The sequence below is a fragment of the Manacus candei genome, unplaced genomic scaffold (assembly GCF_025592945.1).
Source record: "Manacus candei isolate 608988 ecotype Guabito, Panama unplaced genomic scaffold, ASM2559294v1 h1tg000014l, whole genome shotgun sequence".
NCBI classification, from domain to species: domain Eukaryota; kingdom Metazoa; phylum Chordata; class Aves; order Passeriformes; family Pipridae; genus Manacus; species Manacus candei.
The window spans coordinates 77567213-77573992 of NW_026138062.1; the positions used below are offsets into that span (position 1 = coordinate 77567213).

The 6780-nt window shown below is 51.2% G+C and overlaps 1 long non-coding RNA gene across 1 annotated transcript; it reads left to right on the plus strand.

The window, feature by feature from the left end:
• The first annotated feature begins 1040 nt into the window (after positions 1 to 1040).
• Positions 1041 to 6450, plus strand: LOC127467474 (uncharacterized). Its single transcript, XR_007903143.1, has 3 exons — positions 1041 to 1074; positions 6056 to 6097; positions 6412 to 6450. It is a non-coding gene; the product is annotated as an uncharacterized LOC127467474 (long non-coding RNA).
• Positions 6451 to 6780: the final 330 nt, after the last annotated feature.

Sequence of the window (6780 nt, forward strand, 5' to 3'; positions counted from 1 at the left end):
CGTTAATGCTTTTTGCTCGTTCTGTGTCCATTTGCAGCCTGGCTCGTGGTTTCCCCTGGTGAGGAGGCGAGTTGTGCTTCCTGCTGGGACAGAGAACGGCCTTGGGAAGCTGCTCCATGAGCCACAGCTGTGCCGAGCCCGGCAGTCTGTCCAGGTAAGAGCAGGGCTTATGCTGCCCGTGAGGAGGTGGGTTTGCTGTTGGAAGATAGAAAATGCCCGTGCCTTTAAATGCAAGGACAGGCAGAAGCTGGGAGGGACCCTGAGCAGGTTTGGTGGCACGACAGCAGTTTGAAAAGACCTTGACTGTGGGAGAAGTGTCCAGGAAAAATTATTCCTTTTTTTTGCAGGGAGGCAGTTTGTAAGGACTGGGGGTTGCTGTGCTCTCTAGCACAAATACTGCCCTTGGGATGTGCAGGGTGAGGAAATGTTGGCCACGTGTGGGCTGGAGCAAAGGTGTGTGGGTGCCTGTGTGTGACAGCCGTGGGTGTGCTGGAAGGGGGTTCTGGTGCCATTGGAGCTGCCAGGGAGCCAAAAGGGGCACAGTTGTCTGAAAAATGCAAAAGTCTCAGTCTCTGTTGACACCTGCACTAAAGGAGATGCAAATTTTCCCTTTCTCATTTGCAGACTTCACAAAGCTCCCCAGGAAAGGAAGCTTTAGATTCCTCCCCAGCTTTATGCTAAAGGTTTCCTTCCTCCTGTCTCAGCACCCTTTCTGCTGTTGGGACAGCACAAGGTGAATGGAGAGGATCCCCAGGCATCTGCAGGCACAAGGGACTCCAGCCCGATTGGATATATTCCAATATATCCAATGCTGTGGAATATATGGAATACCTCCTCCAGAATGAAGGAGGCCCCATTTGAGGCTCCAGAATGAAGGAGGCCTCCTCCAGAATGAAGGAGAGAATATATGGAATACCTCCTCCAGAATGAAGTCCCTGCCCATGGAAAATCAGATCCGATTTTCCTCCAGCCCTCGTGAGAGGGACTTTCAGGATACTCTTGGGTAATGTGCCAGTTCTCCTGCTGGAGCTTTTCTATGGAATAATTGAACACAAACAGTAAAACTAAAGTCAGGTTTGTTCTGGAGTAGGTTACACTTGTGCAAAGCTCCTTCCCTCTGTATGTTTTCTGTTCTCAAAGCACATTCTTGGGTTCCTGGGCACTTCCTATTAATTGATTCCCTGAAAATAATTTTGTACTGAAAGGGGAAAGGAGCTGTCTGTGGGAGGTCAGATGTCCCTGGAAAAACTTTGTGTTTTTTCACTCAGTAAGCTCTTAAAATATCTCACAGTGTGCAGGAATGCCCAGCTTCTAAAAGTCACCAGCTGAGTCTTAGAGGCTTCTTTGAAGAGCTGATTTCAGGCAGGCAATTTACCCCCCCCAGGAGGGACTCTGTGCCTGCTCTCCCGTGGCTCCAAGGGATCTCTGGCCCTTCATGCCGGCACCGAGATTTTCTCGGGAAGGGCCTCAGATCCCCGGACCAGTCTGGGACACAGGCAAGATCCCCCTGCATTTTAGGACCAACTTGGGCCCCCTGGAGGGACAGTGCTGTTGGTGCCCCCCGGGTTGGGGCACCCCGAGGACTCCAGCGTGCACCGAAAGGATTATTCGGGGAGATCCTCGGGGTGCCCGGCCCTGGGGAGCTCAAAGCAAGGTCTCTGCAATGGATTCAGGCATTGCTGAGAGTATCCCAGGGGTACCTGTCCATGCTAGACATGGAGCTCTCCAATGGGCTGTAATTGGGTTCTAAAAGTGGTGCTCCAAGTGTCAAAGAAGTGTGGGATTGGGATTAAGAAATGAGCAGTGAGGGTCCAATTGACTGTTTTCTCTGGAATGGGACTGTGAGAGCTGCAGGAGTGCCAGGTGTGTGTTCCAGTCCCCAGCATTTGGTTTGCACTTGTCCTGCTCAGACACAGGTCCAACTTGCTCAGTCCTTAACCCAAGAGAGGGAGAATTAAGGACTGGCAGTGTTAAGATGATTGGTGTGACAGGGGTCAAACTGAGAAAACATTGGGGAATTCCTCAGTTGGTCTATTTGCCAAACTCATCCAAACCTGTGCTAGGAAGAGATGGACTGGGGTCTCTGATCTCCTGGGCAGTTGTCCTGCATGATCTGGGAGCCTCTGGGATTAGACTGGCCTGGGCAGACAAGGAGCAGTTTGTCCTGTGGAGCTGGGCTGGGTTTGTTGAGGATGCCTTGGGAGGCAGGGCTGGAGAGGCTCCTCTGTTGGCTGTAGTGGTGGAAGGTTGTAGCAAGAGGGATGGAGCCTTCGACCTCCTGCTCCCCCCGTGAGCCCCGACGGGCCCGTGCCCTTGGCAATGGAGGGCCCCCATTGCTGAGTCAGCGGTTCTGGGGGCCAGGAGGGATGGGATCAGGATGCCGAGCTCCACCCAGGGCCAGGGCTGCCAATGTTCAACCATGGAGGGAACTGAAAGCACAGTGAGATGGAGGCCAAGCTCCAGCACAAGGGTGGGTGAGAAAAGACCCTGGTCCTCAGGTGGAGCTTTGAATTCCCTGGAAAAATGGATCCTGACAGATGGTTCAGGCCCTTGTGGGTGCTGTAGCAGAGGCCTCTGTGATTTATGGTCCCCCTGAAAGGTTGCAAGGACAGCAAGTTTTGACTGCAGGATGAGGTGGCAAACAAAGTGAAGTGGTCCAGAGAAAAGCTGAGCTTAAAATTGGTCCTGTGCCAGAGCAGCCTCGTGCAGTGCTTGTTGCTGTCCCTGAGTGTCCCATTGCAGTGGATATTTCCAAGGGTGCCTTGTGCTGGGGAGCACTGGGGGCAGTTCCCTTTCCCTGGGCAGGGCAGGCAGGGCACGTTTCCCCCCTCGAGGGTGGCTCCACAGTCCCCCCCTGTGCCCTGGGAGCGTGGCAGAACACCTGGACCCACTGTCCTTGTCAGAGAGGGGACAAGGGATGGTTGGATGGGTGAGGGAATGGTTCAGGGAGTACAAGCACCATTAGAGTGAGTAGTGCAACCGATGGAAAGGAAGGGGGGGAGTTAATCCAGACAAAATCCAAGCACCTGCCCAACCTGTGATATTTTTAGGAACTCAGTGGTGCTGTGGTCCCCAGGAAGTATTGCCCAGGACTAGGCAGGAGACTTCAGACTTGGTCACCCCCAGAGCAAGATGGCAGCCCAGCAGTTTATTGGTTTGTTTGGCTTTTGGTGACAACAAGGTCCTCCTTTGGGACCAATGCTTGGCCTGGCCCACAAAGTCTCAGGACAGAAGTGTGAGTTTGAGTGGGAAATGAGCAGCAGGGAGGGTTGGAAACAGCTCAGGGAGCAATTCAACAGGCTCTGAACCTGTGGCCAATATGAACTAGAGAGGGGGAACTGAAGGTTCCTGCCAGTGATAATGATGCCAATTGGAGCCTCTGGCAGAAGTAGGGTAATGTAAGGGGGGTACTTTTGAATTAGATGATCAATGGAGCATAGAGGTGTGAGAAAGAAATCATATTAGGATGTGAAACCAGCTAGAGTGTGGTACATTGTAACTTCATGGCACAAGCTAATTGTAAGGTCCATTGTGCTTTTCAGCAAGTCAACCTGATATCCCCTGTTCTGAGAGCTGAGTTCTTCCTTGGTTCTGCTACATCTTGCAAGGTAGGTACATCTACCCTTGAAACACAAGGGTAGAGGTCATCCATAGGGGTGAGAAGGATGATGGTGAGAGGAAGGTGATGTGGGCAGGGGTCGCTGGCCCCTTGCCTTCCAAGTAGGGCAGGCCCAGACTGTTGCCATCAGGCAATGCTCAGGCGGGGTTTGGCTGCCATTCAGGCCTCCCCTTACACGGCGTCCTGGCCCTACGTGGTGTAATGTGGAGCTGATAAAAATGGGCTGTCAGGACTGCTGAGCTGAGCGATCCTCATCCTGCCACCGAGCCTGTGCTGCTCCGCGGGGACGCCCGCCAAGGGATGGGCACCGACCAGCTGCTGCAGATCCTGACAGCCCTGCCTGTCTGGGGGGTGGGCACAGGTTAGTGATAGGAGGCAACAGAGAAAGAAGACTTTAAATATCCTTTAGTGTTTCTTTAATACCCTTTATTTAGTGTTCATAATATTTCCCCTTTTACTAACCAAGAATCATGTTAATAGTTATCCATAATATTGTGTTAAGATCCTTTTTGGTATCCCTTTGACTCCCTTTTTACTAGTTAATATTATACTGTATTGAATGCTGTTCTTAGTATTTGTTTTAATGCCACACAATAAGGTAGTTCATTTGTGTCCTTTATTAACTTTTGATTCTCTTTGCTAAGTTTATTATTATTATTATTATTCTCACTGCAATAAAGGTATTTTGTGTGTTTGAATGTTTGTGGCACTTGTCTTTACTCTGGGCATGTATCCTAATGAACTGTTACAGGTAGGAAGGAAGTGCCCTTAGGATTTGGGAATAGGAAGTTACTGGAAGCCAGCCCAAGATAGACCCAAGAGTATGTTCTTGGGCTTTAGTGGCAACTTAAGAAATGATAAGAGGGCCTGAAATCCCCATAAGGCCTTGGGTACAAAGCTCCTCCAGGGTGCACAGGCCAGGCTATGCTCAGGAAGGCAGCACCATGAAATGGAGATGGTGGATCCAAGCCAGAGCCAGAGCAGGGGTCGGGGCAGGAGCGAGGCCTCGGGAGGGAGTTGCCAACGGCCCTGTGGTTGAAGCAACAAGTGTAGATCCCCTGGACAGTGAGCACAAATCACTGGGAAATGGGGAAAAGCCCCAGAGCAAGTGCTGGGAGCAGAGAGGAAGCATGCCTGGCTCACTGCTGGGTCAGCCACATCTGTCAGTGGGAAGCACTTTTGGAAAGCAGGAGCTTATAACCCATGCCAGAGGGAGTTGGAAGTCATGAAGGGGGGAGGCAAAAGTTGTCCATGAGCTGAATGAGATGCCCTACCTCTGGGAATGAAACAGGAAAAGGGGAATATGTTGGTGTGAATAAATATTAGTGGAGGGAATGACATTGCCATGTTTTAGCTTGATATCTTACAGAAACTGTGGATCCTGGCCATCCTCAGAGCCCTTGTGGTCCCTCTGGGCGATGCTGTTGGCCCGGGCAGTGCCCTGGAAAAGGTGCCTGGGTGGGGTGACTTGGTTTGATTTGGATGGAGATGGAAAAGCAGCTCCAAAACAGGCCCCCAGGACAAGGTGACCTGGGAAGCAAATGGCCCTTGCCCAGGGGTCAGTCTCCCTTTGTGCCCGGGGAACTCTCTGGCAGGGCCGGGGTCTGTCGGGCTCATTGTGCAGGCAGCTGTTGGTGCCCTCAGTGGGATTGGATGGATGTGATTCCAGGGGCTGGGAGCACTGTGGCCATGCAGGGCTGGAGTTTCCCTTATGGTGCTGGGTCCAGGGGGTCTCCCTGGCATCGTTGTCCCGCTGTGTGAGCGGTGCCAGTCACAGCCACAGTGTCACAGCAGCAGGGCTGTGCCCTGGGCTCTGCCTGCTGGGCTGTTCTGGGTAAGTGCTGCCAAAAGAGCAAAGGGATCAGCTTGGGCAGGGGATGGCACAGTTGGGCATCATCCTCCCGAGGAGAATATTGGTCCAACTGTTGGGTACCTGCTGCCTGTGTCCTGCAGCCCAACATCATCAGGATAACAGAATTCCTTTCCTCACTCTGATTCCAGTGCTCCCATCTTGGCCCAGGCAGTGAGGCTGGGGGGACATGGGGCTGGGAGGAACAGGAGCTGGTATTGGATTTGTAGGCAGTGAAGACATGGAATTGTTTGGTAACCAATGGCAAAGAGCTGGGCCAGGTGTATCCCGAGTGCTGAATTGAGGAGCACAAGGGATGCCCACTGTATTTACCCCCCACCCTTCACTCCAGAATGTGATGGGGAGTTTGGGCAGCTCTCTAATGGTTCCCCAAGATGTAATTGTGCACAGGGGAACACCAGTAACTTATGAACTGGGCTGAGTGCACATGACATGGTGTGTATATTGTACTACAAAGAAATGAGGCACAGAAGGACTTAATGAGTACCAATGAACTGATGTGGAGGGCTGTATTCACATCCTGGATTGCAAAAATTAACTGGATTTTGTCTCCTGAATTTCTGCAGTGCACCAACTGATATCGTGCTGGAAAAATAACCCACTTCAATGTAAGTAAACCAGGGGTTTCTTTGGATGTAAACACAAATTTCAAATTTGCAGGGCAATAATAAGACTTGATCACCAAATGCAAACAGTAACTATAGCGGTCAATTAGTGACTTTTGGACATCAGGTAGAACAAGTCTCTGCTCACCACTGGTGGGACATATTTACAGGAATCTCAGCACCTGCTACAGAGTTTTTGAACACTTTAATCCATCCACTGATCACAGTAATTATACTGATTTTATGAACAATATGCAGTTGTTGTCTCTGGGATCAATTATAAGAAGTAGTTTCTCACGTGTCTCTGCCCTGCCCAGGGATCAAAGGACCGAAGGAAAGGATGAGAAGTTCCCTGAGAATTGAGCCCTGGGGCTGCTGCCCCTGAGGAGCAGGGTAAGGGCTGGGTGTGCTCAGGGGCCACAGTTCTGGCTCGGGGGGCAATCTGGATGTGATGCTTTGCTCCTTTCCTTTTGTGTCCCCTAAATCTGTAGTTGAGGTGTTGGATTGTGTTTGTTCAAACTGTTCCTATTATTCCCTGACTAAGGAGGAGTTGTTTCCTTGAGTGCCTTGCCTGTCAGCAAAACACCGGGCCCAAAGGATCCGGGCAAGTGCAGCCCTGGAAGAGTCAGGAATACTCAAAAAGGCCCCAGTTCTCATGCAGCTCAACTGTGTAAAACATTTATGAA